This window comes from Notamacropus eugenii, chromosome 3, assembly GCF_028372415.1.
Source record: "Notamacropus eugenii isolate mMacEug1 chromosome 3, mMacEug1.pri_v2, whole genome shotgun sequence".
In the NCBI taxonomy this organism is placed as follows: Eukaryota; Metazoa; Chordata; class Mammalia; order Diprotodontia; family Macropodidae; genus Notamacropus; species Notamacropus eugenii.
This window is the reverse complement of record NC_092874.1, coordinates 396,720,646-396,735,893: the sequence shown is the minus strand read 5'-3', so window position 1 is coordinate 396,735,893 and position 15,248 is coordinate 396,720,646. Positions and strand designations below refer to the sequence as shown.

At 41.2% G+C, this 15,248-nt stretch overlaps 1 long non-coding RNA gene and 1 other non-coding gene across 9 annotated transcripts in view; both read right to left on the bottom strand.

Moving 5' to 3' along the window:
- LOC140497222 (uncharacterized) overlaps positions 1-5,449 on the bottom strand; it is a 47,392-nt gene extending 41,943 nt beyond the window's left edge. For 4 of the 8 annotated variants that reach the window (XR_011964577.1, XR_011964575.1, XR_011964576.1 and 1 more), the window contains exon 1: positions 5,069-5,447. This is a non-coding gene — a long non-coding RNA (uncharacterized lncRNA). Of the gene's footprint in view, positions 1-5,068 lie in introns of all 8 variants that reach the window. The other 4 variants (XR_011964573.1, XR_011964579.1, XR_011964580.1 and 1 more) reach the window with 3 other exon arrangements.
- Positions 2,066-2,147, bottom strand: TRNAL-UAG (transfer RNA leucine (anticodon UAG)). Its single transcript has one exon. It is a non-coding gene; the product is annotated as a tRNA-Leu (tRNA).
- Positions 5,450-15,248: the final 9,799 nt, after the last annotated feature.

Sequence of the window (15,248 nt, the reverse complement as noted above, 5' to 3'; positions counted from 1 at the left end):
ATATGTGTCTGCGTGTATATACATATATATATTATGTATGTTTATGCATACATATAAATATATACACACATGTGCATATATGCATGCATACATAATGTGTATATATGTATGCATATATGCAGATATATCTATACATAGATATGGCTATATTTCTATAATATAGATATGTTTATGTATTTAATATGTATATGTTTATATATAATTTCATATAACCCTAATTATTAAACCTAGTTACATAGATATAATATAAAACAATATGTAGATATATATTGTTTATACATGATTGTATGCATGTTCTCTCTCCTGTTAAATGGAGAGTTCCTTGAGGACAGGGATTGGTTTTTTTCTTTTGCATCCCCAACACTTAACATGATGCCTAGTGTATATAGCAGGACTTTAATAAATGCTTGATGACTTGACTGGCTCCACTCTACTTATTTTTATGTATAGATTCCTGCCAAAATCACCCCTCTTCTCCAGGAATGTTCTAGCCAGATTCAGTCCTTCCTAATCAACCTTCTCATCAAGTTCCTGTTAGGGAGAGGTAGCGGTCAAACAGAGCAGAACCACTTTACAAGCCCAGTCTGACATCTTCCAGCCCAGCGTCCATTCCCACTCCTCGGTCTCAATACTATCTGAGCTTTGCTCTCCTTGTTTCTAAGAACCTAAAGCCAGCCAGTCCTAAATCCCAACTTGAACTGCTACATCTATACTCAGTTCAAAGCTCATTATGGTCTCTGTCCCTCCTCGGGTACTAAGAAGCAATGCTGGACTAAAATTTTCCCTGAACTTCTAAGTGCTAGGCTCTGAAGACCTCCTCTGTCTGCCAACATGCATCTCCAACAGCCTGTTACAATCCATTCACACATCAACAACCTTTTAGTAAGAGCCCATTCTGGACAATGCACTGTCCTTGGTTCTTGTTCATGAAGCCTCCCCTAACCTTTCCCAGATGAAAGTGGTTTTCTCTACTTCAAATTTCTCATAGTAACTGCAAGAAATTTTCCCCCCATTCATTTGTAACACGGTTATCTGTGTCCTTCCCCATACAGTGCAAGTTCCTTGAGAACAGGATCTTTATCTTATCCATCATTATATTCCCCCAGTACACAGTGTTTTGGACAAATGGACCAAAAATAAAAGCTTGCTGAATTGAATTAAATCCAATAGAACCCAAAGAGATTAGTAAGAGATCAGGGAAGTTAGAGATGCTAACCTCATTATTAAAACTCACCTTTATCTAGAACTCTTATCTCATCCAGGTTAGCTCCAAGAACTTTGATTATACACACATTCTCCTATAAAATGAAGAGGTTGGAGGGGGTGATGATGCTAACAAAGTGGTTTGCTCTCCACCCTCCACCCCCTTATCCTAAATAACACAACACAGGCGGCATTTCTTAGTTCTTGTTATCACAGCCCTGGGTCAGTTTTCAGTTGAGAGCCCCCAGGTCAGTCATTCTGCTTGGGTGACCCCAAAAGACCTAAAACTTTAGAACAAACCCACAGGAGCCCTAATGGACTTGATAAACTAGAATTTAAGTCACAGAATTTCCACCTGTGACCTCAGGCAAATAATGACTTCTTAGACTTAGTCCCTTTGGTTCTAAATGCTTTGGGGGGAAAAGCCTCTTCTCTCTGCCTCTTTGCACTCACTCTATCTAGCAACAGCCCTTTGAGAAGCTGGTCCTGGTCCCGGTCCCGGTCCGGTCCCGGTCCCCACGTGCTCAGTGTCTGAGCATCTCTGACCACGGCTTCTAAACCACACAGCAAGTGAGATCCAAAGGCAGATTCTGCAGAAATCGCTTTATCCCTAGGAGGCCAATATCCTCTCTACCGGTCTATCCCAGCCTGACCCCAAGCCCATACGGGTGAGCCCTGAAGGCTGGTGCTGGAGACTGCGGCTCTGCGGGGGTCCCGGTGCAGGAGGGAGGATCGGGCCGGAGGTGGGAGAGTGGGACCGCAAGAATCTGTAAAACACACTTTGGGCGCGGAGAATTGGACATTAGGGGAGTCGTAGGGAAGCTGAGAAGAAAAAAACGCAACGGAGGAAAAACTGGAATTGTGGCAGCGGTGGGATTCGAACCCACGCCATCGAAATGACTGGAGCCTAAATCCAGCGCCTTAGACCACTCGGCCACGCTACCAACCGCTAAGAAGCGCCGCCTCCCAGTTATAGGAAGATACCGACAAGCCTGCCCCGCCCCCACCCCACCCCCGCCCCGCCCCCTGTTGGGTAGTCCGAGGTTCGTGGCGCTTCGGGCTGCTTTTTTTTCCTTTTTTCTGCCCTGAAATGTAAAGAAACCCCCGAAGGCCGTGTACAGCTTCGCTTCAGGGCGGAGACCTCCGTTATTTAACTTTTAAATGCTGCTCGGCCGCAAATCCCTAAAGAAAACTAAATTAAAAATATTAGCACGTTTCCGGTGCGTGCACGCGGAGGCCTGGATTTAACCTCCGGGTTTATCTTTGTTTCTTCGCCCTGGCCGGCAGGTGGCACTGCTGCTTCACTGCCGGCGCCAACGGCCGGGGAGCCACGTGGGACGCAGACACAGAGGACTTCGCGACCCCTCCCTCCCTCCCTCGCGCCTGCGCCTTCGGCACCTCCGAGACCGAATCCGAGACTCTGGCAACGGCGCCGCCACGTGGCCTCACTCCCCTCCCCCTCCTAGGGAGAGGACGGAAGACGCGATATGGGGGTGAAACTGGCCCCCTAGAGGCCCCCTCCCCATGCCTCCGCAACCGAAGAGAGGGATTTCTGTAGGGGTGGTTCCCCAGGCTTGATCGCAGGCCCAGGCAGACCACACACCCACGTGCGCACGCGCACACACACCGTCTCCACGTGGCTTCCAGAGCCTGGTTTGCAAGAGCCACGCCCCCTTAACCACTCTACCATCTGGGTCTCCCCTGTGGACTGGGATAAATCGCATGGGCAGATCCGGCGCCCCACAGCAAAGATGGTCAGGAAGCTCAGACAGGCAGAGCAGGGTTCGCCAAGTTCTCCAAACCTAGACTAATTTCTTGGGGTTCTTATCTTTTCTGTGCCCTGGACCTCTCACGCAATCTACTGAAACCTAAAAACCCCTTATCAGAAGAATGTTTCAAAATGCATAAAATGCACAGGGTTACAAAGGAAACCAATTATATTTAGATACAGTTAGGAACATATTAGATAAACTCTGGGTTTGAGAACCCCAGTTTTAAAACCCATACCTGCAGTGGGAAGAGACTGGTCCAGACTGACTTGATCCTGGCCATGCAATGCCCCATGTACTAGTGATGGAGTTCAGACTCTCGGAGCCTCCTTGAGCTCCCTTTGAATCTTCCCACTTAATCTGGCTTTTCGTACTCAAATCTAATCTTTCCATTTGTTCCAGCAGTCCCAGGAAGCCATGGGCTTTTCGTTCTCATTCTACTCAGATCTCTGTTGCACACACCCCACCCCACCCCAACCTTGATCCCATCAAAACCCCATTCCTCAGGCTGCAGACCACTCCCATCAAGATCTGTATCCATTCCCATGCTGCCCCCATCAAGATCTCTGGAGTGCCCCACTTGCTTCCCACCCAAACCCTCCATTGTCTGCTGTCTCTTGATAACCTCCAGCTGTTTCCAGCCTTTGACGCTCCTTGGATTCCCTCCTTGGACTTCTCCTCAAGACCCTTCCTAAACCCCTCCTCCCATCACCCTGGACTACCAGACCCCAGACCCCCACCCCACCCCCACCCCCCTCCGCCCAGATCCCTCCTATACTCTTTTCTGTATTTAAGTTCCATCTTGCCTCCATGAAGGCACTCAGGTTCAATCCAGCTCAGACTCTGTCTAGCTAAGATTCTGTCCGGGCTGTTTGTGAATTACAAGCGTCACAAATGCTTAGGCTCCTTAAGAGGCAACGCAGTTTGGCGAATCTTTAATAAACTTTGTTTTCTTTGTCTTTAAGAAGGCTTGAGTCGAATTCATTCGAGCACAACCCGGACTGTCGGTATTTTGGGGTCCCCGATCACCCTGAAACCTCATCACTAGAACTGAATGTGCTTCCATCAGGAAATTTTGAAGCAACAACATCCAGATGCCCTAAAGCCCAGCTGTTAGTTGTTGATCTGGTACCGGTGAGGACCTGCCTATTTCTGTTCACCTCTAAGGGGAAATAGGGTGGAGAATGTCTCCCAGTTTCTCTATTCCCAGGACAGGGTGGCTTCAGAAATTTGGCATTTATGCATGCCCCTCCCAGACTAGAGAGTAAATTCTAAGTACAGGACACCACTTGCCTTTTTTTTTTTTTCGAAGCAAAGTTTTCAGTATGTTCTCTGCACACAGTTTGGGACATTTTAATTTACAGAAGGCTAATCAATGTATAATTTTCTAATCATCATAGGTCCATACTAGAACTACTGATTTTCTGTGAGTATGGAAAGAAATAATTTCATTTCACTGGCTTTTCTGGAATCTCCTTTTATCCATGTAGGAACCAAATCTGTACACATTTGTGAACATCAGAAAAACCATCTTTAAAATGTGAAAGGAAAAGAAATTAGGCCATTGTATATAAGCAGCCAAAACAGTCTCCTTCACTGGAAGGATTCTTTTCTGAAAAGACTGCCTGAGGATAAAAATGCCACGTGTTGCTAATTTTCAGAGAAAAGGGCACGGTGAGTTTCTTGATTTGGTCCCTTTGCTGTTTGGACAGAAAGCCCTGGGAATATCCAGCCCAGACAATGTGAAAATTATCTCATCTGCTCCACAAACATTGCTGAAGCCCACAATTGTCTGGATCAAAGCTGTAGTATTGCTGAATTTATAACTCACCAGCAGGCTGCATTTTATGACTTTCCATGGGTGAGGCTGCACAGGCAGACTATTGCCAACCCAGCCCAGCCCCAAGCAAAAATAAGTACAAACAACCCTGAACACATGTGGATTTTAAAAAGCAACTTCCTGGAAAAATCAAAGGCTTTTTAGATAAAGTTCAAGAGTACTGCTGTGGATACTCCTTTCCAGCAGTCCAGATTGGAGTGAGATCTGGAAATCAGAGTTCTTGGAACATAAGGCAGAGAAAGGGGTTGACTCCTACCTTCATGTCTAGTGCATGGTGGTCTGGCTTTGGATGAGAGAGAAATGAAAAATAGGCCTTGTTTGAATCCTCCTTCAGACTTGGAAGAGCTAAATCTCTAGTATTAGCAAGGTATCTATACCTTTCCTTAGTTTCTTGGGTCACAAGTTGTATCCAGTAGTTGGAACCCTGGCAAGCCTGGGCAGGCACACACAGGTATGGATCAAAGGTTGGTGGGGGATGGATAAGGAACAAATTCACTCTCTATTGGCTATTACCATTACAGTAGAGTGAGTCAGAGTTAAAGGGATAGTATTGGGAAGGCTGTAGATACAAATACTGTTTGTGTGGCTCTTGGAAATGGATAGAATTAAATCCATCCCAAGGGTATGGTGAAATAGATCACTACCTCCCAACCTGCTCTGCTGTGAGGGCCAGGTAGCAGCAGGGTGAATTACTAGGAAAAAAAGACAATCACATAATTTTAGATTTGGAAGGTACCTTAGAGATCTTTGGAACTTTTCAATTTTAGCCAAAATTCTATAACCAGTCATCATTTATTAAGCCAGGTACTGAGCTTGGTCAACTCAATAGAGGATTTACTAAGTACCTACATTGTGGTGGGCACCATGCTAAGCTTTGGGGATACAAAGAAGGGCAAAAATCAGTTACTGCCCTTGAGGAGCTCAAAATCTAATGCTCTGTGCTGGGAATTCACATCCATTCCAACTCACTTTACAGATGAGGAAACTGAGGCTTGGAGAGGCGGAGTTACTTGTCCCACGTTACATGGCACAACTGGTACTGAAATCCAGGTCTTCTGAATCCACATTCAGTAATCTTTCCTAAACTTTGTTGCTTGTCTAAGAGCCTTTATCTAGCCCAGAGGCTAGACCAGGGATAGTAAGGCCAAAGATTCCCCATCCCTGACTCCTGACAGTCCCTGAGATTCTTAGAAGGGATCTGCAAGTTCAAAATTGTTTTCATAATAATACTAAGATGTTTTAATTTCTAATACATATCCATAGTTATTTATCACGTTAAATATATGGTAGCTGTAACCTAGATAAATAAAAGGTATTTGAGGTGCTCAATTATTTTTAAGATTGTAAAGGAGATAAAAAATTTAGCACCTGCTACATGCTACAGTATGCTATGGTGCTATTATCCCCATTTTTACACATTTTACAGTTAAGGAAACTGAGGCAAACAGAAGTTAAAAGTGTCGGGTCCAGGATCACACAGCTAATGTCTCAGGGTGAATTTGAACTCATGTCTTCCTGAGCCCAATCCTGGTCCTTCTATCCACTGGGCTACCAGTTGCCTCTGAAAAGAATTCTCAAGTATGTTGCTTTGAAAGATTCATGTGAATATGTTACACACAAAAAATCAGATTGTAAAACTTTTCACCCCCACCAAAGCAAAACTTTGATACTGTTCCATCTGTCTTCTAAACAGACCTTTCAGGGTACAGTTGGAGAGGGGTGGGAAGGAACACAGCTACAATATGATTTGCCTAACACCTTTTAGGAATGGTGCTAATTCTACCTGGGATTAGAGCATTCCATTTATTAAATCCTTTATTTCCTTCACATGTCTTGGGGTCCTACAGGTAATTGTTACTCACACTTCTGCCATATCTTCCTCCTGCTTCCTAAGTCTTGCCTTTACCAGTTTAAGATAACCCAATTATCACCTTTCCTCTGGCTCTGGGACATCTACAGTCTTGGGAGAGCTCTAAATTGACCCAGTTTGTTGTATTTTGACCACCAATGATAAATCTACATAATTGCCCTGCACAGTGCAATCTGCTGTGTTCAGGAAGCTTCAAAATACAGGTATTCCCTTAATTATATATGTCTCTTAGATCTTTCATCCCTGTCTTTCCAGTCTTAGCATCACTACCCATCACAGACCCTACCAACTCTACCTACGTGATGTCTAAAATATTACAACTAATCTAATAACCCTATTCTTATCATTTCTAACCTATTAGAATAATAATACTAATTTATTAGAATAAATAAGTAAATTAATTCTAATTATAGATCAGAGTGACTTTCCTAAATAATTTCACCATGTTTCTTGTTTGTTCAAAAACCTACAGTGGTCATAGAAAAGTAGGTTAGTAGAAGAGGCAACATCCAGGAGTAAATGAAGAAAATGGCACCTACACAAAAACTGACCAGGAATGAGGGCATAAAAACCTCCCACCAAAATGCAGGACAGCACAAATATTAAGTACATTCTTTTCAGATCATAATTCAATAAAAAAATAACATTCAATAAAGGACTATGGGAACTGACTGAAAATTAATTGGGGGGTAGTGGTAGAGGTAAGTTGGTAGAGAAAAAACAGGGACTCAACTGACCTATTCCAAATTCCCCTCCACACAACTTTAAAAATAATGGCCAAAACAAATTCCGGAGTGGTAGAAACCACAAAAGGATAAGGTGAAACAGGCCAGCCCCAAAAAACTTAGAAGATCAGCAGAAAAGGACTCACACTGGGGGTGAGTAGAGCACAGTCCAATACAGGCAGTGCTGGGCAAGCCAGCAACAGACCTTGGGAACAATTGAATCTATAACAGCAGCTTCAAGAGATCTCAGCTTTAAAGCTCCCAGGCTTTAAAGGGATGGAAAACTGGTCAGAGGGGTCCCTTTGCTGGCAGGAGGTGTAGGCATCTACTGCATTGCTCATACGCAGATCCTGTTCACAGTCCCAGGGCAAGGAGGAGCACCAGCACACCAGAGTTTCTGGTGGCAGAAGAGTGTGTAGTGTAACGGGACGAGTTAGAGCTGACCCCTATCCATTTCCAGACACCACACTGAGAGCCTGCCTAGATAACCTAGGGGCTTGTCAGTAGGGGTGGAACTAGATGGATTCAGGAGGAAGGGTCTCGTCTTTGTTTGCAACATGGCAGTTCTTTGTCCAGCTCTGGATGTCCAGTGGAGAAGACACCCATATAAGGAAAGGTGATAGGTGATAGGTTCAATGTATAGGCTTAGGAATGTTCACGTAATTTAACAGTATATACGCTTGTGAGTTAGCTGGAATAAACTGGAGTCTTCACCACCTTTGTCTCCTGCCTCATTTCATTACTCACTAGATCAAGGCCTCTTGCCAGACAAGAGCCTTGGGTCGGGTTAGGGGTTTCTGTAATGGTCTAGGGAACCCCAACAGTGTAGTCTTTCACAGACCAAAGCATAGGCCAGGAGAGTAGTAAACACACCTCTGCTTACATCATACCACCGTAGAAAAACTGAAAACTTACAAACTCCCCAGAACTAGCTCTGAACACAGCTGCACAAAAAACCTGAATCTTGGGACAATGCCTACTCCACCTCAAGAGCAGAGCCCAACTTTAACATAAAGTTAAAAATCAAGAAATAGGATGGGGAAAATGAGTAAACAACAACAAAAAAGAACCTGACCATAGAAAATTACTATGGTGACAGGGAAGATCAAAACATAAATTCAGAAGAAGTCAACAAAGTCAAAAGTGCTATATCCATAGCCTCACAGAAAAATGTGAATTGGTCTTAGGACCAAAAAGAATTCCTAGAAGAGCTTGAAAAGAATTTTAAAAATCAAACATGAGAGGTAGAGGGAAAATTACAAAAAGAAATGAGAGTGATATAAAAAAAATCATGAAAAAAGTATCAACAACTTTATAAAGGATGCACAGAAAATACTGAAGATAACATTTTTAGAAACTGAATAAGCCTATTAGTAAAAGAGGCACAAAAATCCAACAAAGAGAACTCCTTAAAAAGCAGAATTGGCCACATGGGGAAAGATATACACAAATTCACTAAATAAAAGAGCTCCTTAAAAAGTAGAATTGAGCAAGTAGAAGCTAATGACTCCATGAAACATCAAAAAACAATAAAACAAAATCAAAGAATGACAAAATAGAAGAAAATGTGAAGTATTGGGAAAACAATGGAAAAACAACTGACCTGGAAATAGATTGAGGAGAGAAAATTGAAGAATTATTAGACTACCTGAAAGCCATGAAAAAAAACCCTAGATTCATCCTTCAAAAAATTATCAAGAAAAATTACCCCGATATTCTAGAATCAGAATCTATCAGTCACCTCCTCAAAGAGATCCTAAAATGAAAATTCCCAGAAAAATATAGCCAAACTCTTGAACTCCCAAGTCAAGGAGTAAATATTTCGAGCAACCAAAAAGAAACAATTGAAACATGGTGGAGTCAGAGTCAGGACAAAACAAATGTTAGCAGTTTATTCATTAAAGGATTAGAAGTCTTAGAATATGATATTCAGAAGGTAAAGGAGCTAGAATTACAACCAAGAATCACCTACCCAGCAAAACTCTGTATAATCTGCCTGGGGAAAAAGTAAATATTCAAGGAAATAGAGGACTTTCAAGTATTCCTGATAAAAATACCAAAGCTGAGTAGAAAATATGACTATCAAATACAAGACTAAAGAGAAGCATAAAAAGGTAAATAGAAAAGAGAAATCATAAGTGATTCAATAAGGTTAAATTGTTTACATTCCTACATGGGAACATAACACTTGTAACTCCTAAGAACTTCATCGTTATTAGGGCAGTAGAAGGAGTATACACAGGGATCCTAGGTGTGAGTTGATATAATGGGATTATATCTAAAGAAAATTAAGAGATGAGAAGTGTGAAAGAACTTTTACAATGGAGGGGAAGATGGAGTGGTTGGGGTGGGGGAAGCTTTTGAATATTACTCATAAGAATTGGCTCAAAGAGGGAATAACAAACACACTCAGTTGGGTACAGAAATCTATCTTACCCTACAAGAAAGTAGGAAGGGAAAAGGATTGGGGTGAGGGGCAGATGATAGAAAGGAGGGCAGAGATTGGTGGAAAAGATGGAGAAGCAAAATACTTTTGAGGATGGACAAACAGAAACAATAGAGAAAGTAAGAAAAATGGGGAAAATAGGTTGGAAGGAAATACATAGTAACCATAACTGCAAAAAAATTTTACAGGAGGTTTCTCGGATAAAGGCCTCATCTCTCAAATATATAGAGAAATGAATCAAATTTATAAGAATACAAGTAATTCTTCAATTGATAAATGGTCCAAGGATATGAATAAGCAGTTTTCTGATGAAGAAATCTATAGTCATATGAAAAAATGCTCTAAGTCACTATTGATTAGAGAAATGCAAATTTAAACGATTCTGAGTTACCACTCACACCTTTCAGATTGGTTAATATGACAGAAAAGGAAAATGACAAACATTAGAGGGGATGTAGGAAAATTGAGACAGTAATGCCCTTGGAGTTGTGAACTGATCCAGCCATTCTGGAGAGCAATTTGGAACTATGCCTAAAGGGGTTATAAAACTGGTAAGGAACTTGATTATCTCCTTTCTCCCTCTTCTTTTTAAATTGAAGAATTTAAGACTAGGTCCCCCCATCTTGCCCAGGCTAGAAGTACAGGGGCCACTCATGGGCCCAATCCTATTATGTATCATCAGCATAGAAGTAAATTTCTAGCCCAACTCAATTCTTTCATCCTAGCGCAACCTGGTAGCCCTCTGCTCCCAAGGGTTCATCGTATTAATACTGAGCTTAGCGTAGACACTTGATCAATTAAGTCAGCCAAAACTCCTGAACTCAAGAGATCTACCAGCCTCACTCCCCCTAGTGGCTGGGACTGCACTCCCTACAATGGACAATTTTTCATTTTAATCACTGCATCTATGTGCTTATGCCTCACACTCAGCAGAAACTTAACCAATGTTGCTGAATGAATGAACTAGAAAAAGAAGAAAAACTTTTGAGTGGGGAAAAAAATGAACCATTTGCAAAAAAATACGTAAACCATCAACAGCATATGGAAAAAAATTACTCAAGTCACTAATAATGAATGAAACTCACAGAACTCTGAAGTATCCCCCTCATATCCATCATATTGATGGAGATGATAAAAGATTAAAACAGTCTATTTTGGAGGATCTGGGACACTAACATGCTTTTAGCAGATCTATGAATTGCTCTAACTGTCCTAAAAAAAAAATTCAGAATTACTTGAGAAAACGTATTAAATTATTCATACCCTTTGATCCCATTACTGGTCATATGCCTACCTGTTTGGTACCAACTTAAGACAGAAAGAAAGGTCTTGTGTATACAAAATTTTCACTGTGGGAACAAAGTTGGTGCCCATCAATTAGGAATGTCTGAACAAACTTTGGAATATCATTATATTCCAAGAAATGACAAGTATAAGGATTTCAGGAAAACATAGGAAGACACATGAAATGATTTGGGGTGAAGAAATCAGAGCCAATCAGAACAATATATAAGACTTCAGGTTAACTGAAGAAATCAATCAAGTTGCCCCACCTGATAGGGTTGTGAAGATCAAATGAGAAAAAGCACTTTACTTTGTCCATCTTAAAGCCTACATAAATGTTAGCTATTGTGGTGATAAGATGCTAAGTCCTGATACCTTTATCAGGCAAGAACTCATCTTAACTGTTCACTTGTTATGAACCAGTCCTGGATATCTCCCTAGATGTAACAAGGAGTCTGTTGTGATTGGAATTGGCTGAGGGACTTGGTTGTGCCCTCTGGGGTCTGTATAACACTATTAAGTGAGGTAGAATCAGAAAGTTGAGGGGATGCAGCAGAGAAGAGAAAATATTCCACCTAAACCCCTGAGAAGAAATCAGCTGAGGAGAAGGAGCAGAACCCTGGACCACAGTCATGGCTTTGGTCTCTTCTCTCACACCTTGGCAGGAAGAACCTCATGAACTTCTAACAATCCAGAGGATTTGGACTTTTTTTTCTAGAGTCTTAGAAGTGCTCCCGAAATAGATGTCCTCAGTGTCTGGATCGGAAGTGAAGGACAGAGTAGATTTGATGAGGAAAGCAGATTCTTGGCTCCACAAAGAGCTCAGCAGAAAAGTTATTCCATACCTGAGGGGTACACTTTGAGAATTTGGACAAAAGCGTTTCTGGGAGCAGTAAATTACCCTTTTATCACATGATCCCTCTAAGCTTGAGCCCAGTATCCTCTTGGGTTCTGTAGGTATTGGCCTGGAAATGTGTCACAGTCTTTGGCGGAGGGGAAAGCTGTTTTGAACCAAAGGGGAGAACTGTTTGGTACCAACTGCTCTTACTTTAACCACCTTAATAAATACTCCTTTCTAAAAGCTAATTGTTTTAATAATTAATGAGCATGATAAGAAACACACTGATTGGGGCTCATGATATATAGGAGGGGTCAGCAAACCATCACTGGAGGGTCAAATCAGAGCAGCAGCCTTTTTTGGTCCAGTCTCTTAGCTAAAAATTGTCCTTATTGTTTCAAATATAATAAAACTTTATTTTAAAAACTATTCTTAGCTTACCTATACAAAATGGGCAGAGGCTGGATTTAGCCCACATATAGCATGTACATTATAGTTACACTATCGCAACCCCTCAGCTATCCCTATATCCCTAAAGAAATTTAATGATCATGAGACCTGATTTGTCAATGCTTTGGGGAGCTGTTTTGTTTAACTATGCATATTTATTTTTGTTTTTTTTCCTATCCTTCCCCCTCCTCACCAAGAGGATAGGAAGGAAAGCGTTTGTTGTTTCAGTTGTGACTCTTCCTAAGATTTCATTTGGGTTTTTCTTGGCAAAGATAATGAAATGGTTTGTCATTTCCTTCTCTGGTTCATTTTACAAACGAGGAAACTGAGGCAAACAGGGTTAAATAACTTGCCCAGGGTCACACAGCTAATAAATGTCTGAGGCCAAATTTGGACTCATAAACACAAGGGGCTCCAGACCCAGCACTATCCATTGGGTTACCTAGTTGCCCTAAATGCTTGTTAATGTAACTTAAAAATAATAATAAATTGCCCCAAAATTTTGTCACAATTTTATAAAAGAAAACAGAACATGGGCAGTAGTCTCTCTCTATCCAGTAGGGATGAAAGAACTTTTTCTTTCTTTTCCTCTGTTCATTATAAAACAAATGTAACAAAAATATGATTTTCCAAACAGAAAGACTAGGGTTACCAGTCTTTTTGAAGACTTTGCTTAGGCTATTACCTCTCATTCTTTCTGCCTTAGGGAGTCAGTGGGCTGTGTGAAAAAATGAGTTCTACTGTGAAGCCATCCTCCTTAGCAGTGTGTTAAACCCCACCTTTCCAGCAACATCTAGTTAGTTTTAATACAGGGTCTGAAGCAGTGATCAAAGCCCCAGGGATATGTGTGTATGATTTGACTCTAATTTGCCTTCACCCAAATTGTCATGTTGCCCTCAGAGGATTTTCCATACTGCTTCTCTAAAAGTTGTTTTCTGCTCCTCCTTCAGCCTATTACATTTGTTGTTAATGTTATCTCCCCCTCCCCACTTTATAGATAAGAGAGCTAAGATAGAGAGAGGCCAAGGAAACCTGTACAGGATCACAAAGCTGGGATGGAGCCCTGAGTGCCTTCCATAAAATCTTGCTCCGTGTTCCAGGCTTGTTTTCCTTCCCTGCCACTTCAAATGAATAGCAAAGTAGGATGAGTGAAGGAGCCCTTAGAATAATATCATCATCACCTTATTCCTCCTCTTTTATATAGGGATTGAGAATGTATAAAATACTTTCCCCACAAAAACCCTGTGAAATAGGTCTGGCAAATACTCTTCTCCCCATTTTAGAGGTAAAGAAATAGGCTCAGTGAAATGAAATTACTTGCTTAGGGGTCACATGGCTATGAGCAGATGTTTTTAGCTCAAACATAAGTCTTCTGATTCTAGACATTGCCAACTTGCTAGTACCTAACGTATTTTGCTACCTGGTGTCTTATTTTAGAAACCAAATGCTTTTTTCTGATATTTCCTGTATAACCTAGGTTTGTGCTTGGTAATTAAATTATAAACTCCTTGAGGTCAGGGACTGGTTTTTTGATTTGTTTGCTTTTTTTGTTTTTTGTTTTTGTCTCTTTTTGTATCCCTAGCACTTAACGCAGTGCCTGGTATTAGTAGTAACTTAATAAATATTTATTGAATTGAATTGAAATTAACCCTACCTGCCAGTCAAATGCTTTTTCCAAAATGGCCTGATACTAATCTGTCATTCTAACAGTGGTGGCGATAATGTATTCTGAGCCAGTCAGTGTTCTCGCAGGTGTCAGTCACTCATTCTCCTGCCTACCTTTTTGTAGGCGGAGCTACTCCTTCCTTTCTGTCAAGTCATTCCTCTGGAACCGCCCTTGGAAGAATTCCTGGGAAAATGATGGATGTCTGCCTCTATCGGTAGAGTAACTTACTACCTTGTCACTGCTCAGTAGCAGACTCATTTTTCTTTTTTTTCCTCCACTTAATAGTATTTTATCTTTTCCAATTACACATAAAGATAGTTTTCAACATTCACTTCTATAAGATTTTGAGTTCCAAATTTTTTTCTTCCTTTCTCCCTTTCCCCTTCCCCAAGATGGCAAATAATATACATGTATAATCATATTAAACATATTTCCACATTAGTCATGTTGTAAAGAATCAGAACAAAAGGGGAAACCACCAGAAAGAATAAACCAAAAAAAGTGAAAATAGTATGTTTCAATCTGCAGTCAAACTCCACAGTTCTTTCTCTGGATGTGGATATGGCATTTTCCATCATGAGCCCTTTTGAAATGTCATGGATCATTGTATTGTTGAAAAGAGCTAAGTCTATATGATAGACCTTTGTACAATGTTGCTGTTACTGTGTACAATGTTCTCTTGGTTCTGCACACTTCACTCAGCATTAGCTCCATGTAGATCTTTCTAGTTTTTCCTGAAATCTGCCTGCTCATCATTTCTTGTAGCATAATAGTATCCCATTACATTCATATACCACAATTAGTTCAATCATTCCCCAATTGAGGGGCATCTCCTCGATTTCCAATTCTTTGCCATCACAAAAAGAGTTGCTATAAATATTTTGGTACATGTGGGTCCTTTCCCACTTTTTAAAATCTCTTTGGGATACAGACCTAGTAGTGGTGTTGCTGGATCAAAGGGTATGTACAATTTTATAACCCTTTGGACATAGTTCCAAATTGCTCTCCAGAATGGCTGGATCAGTTCACAACTCCACCAACAGTGTTTTAGTGTTCCAATTTTCCCACATCTTCTCCAACATTTATCATTTCCCTTTTCTGTATTGATTAATTTTTCAAAGGTAGGTAAAAGTATTCTCTCTTCCCTGGAAAATTAT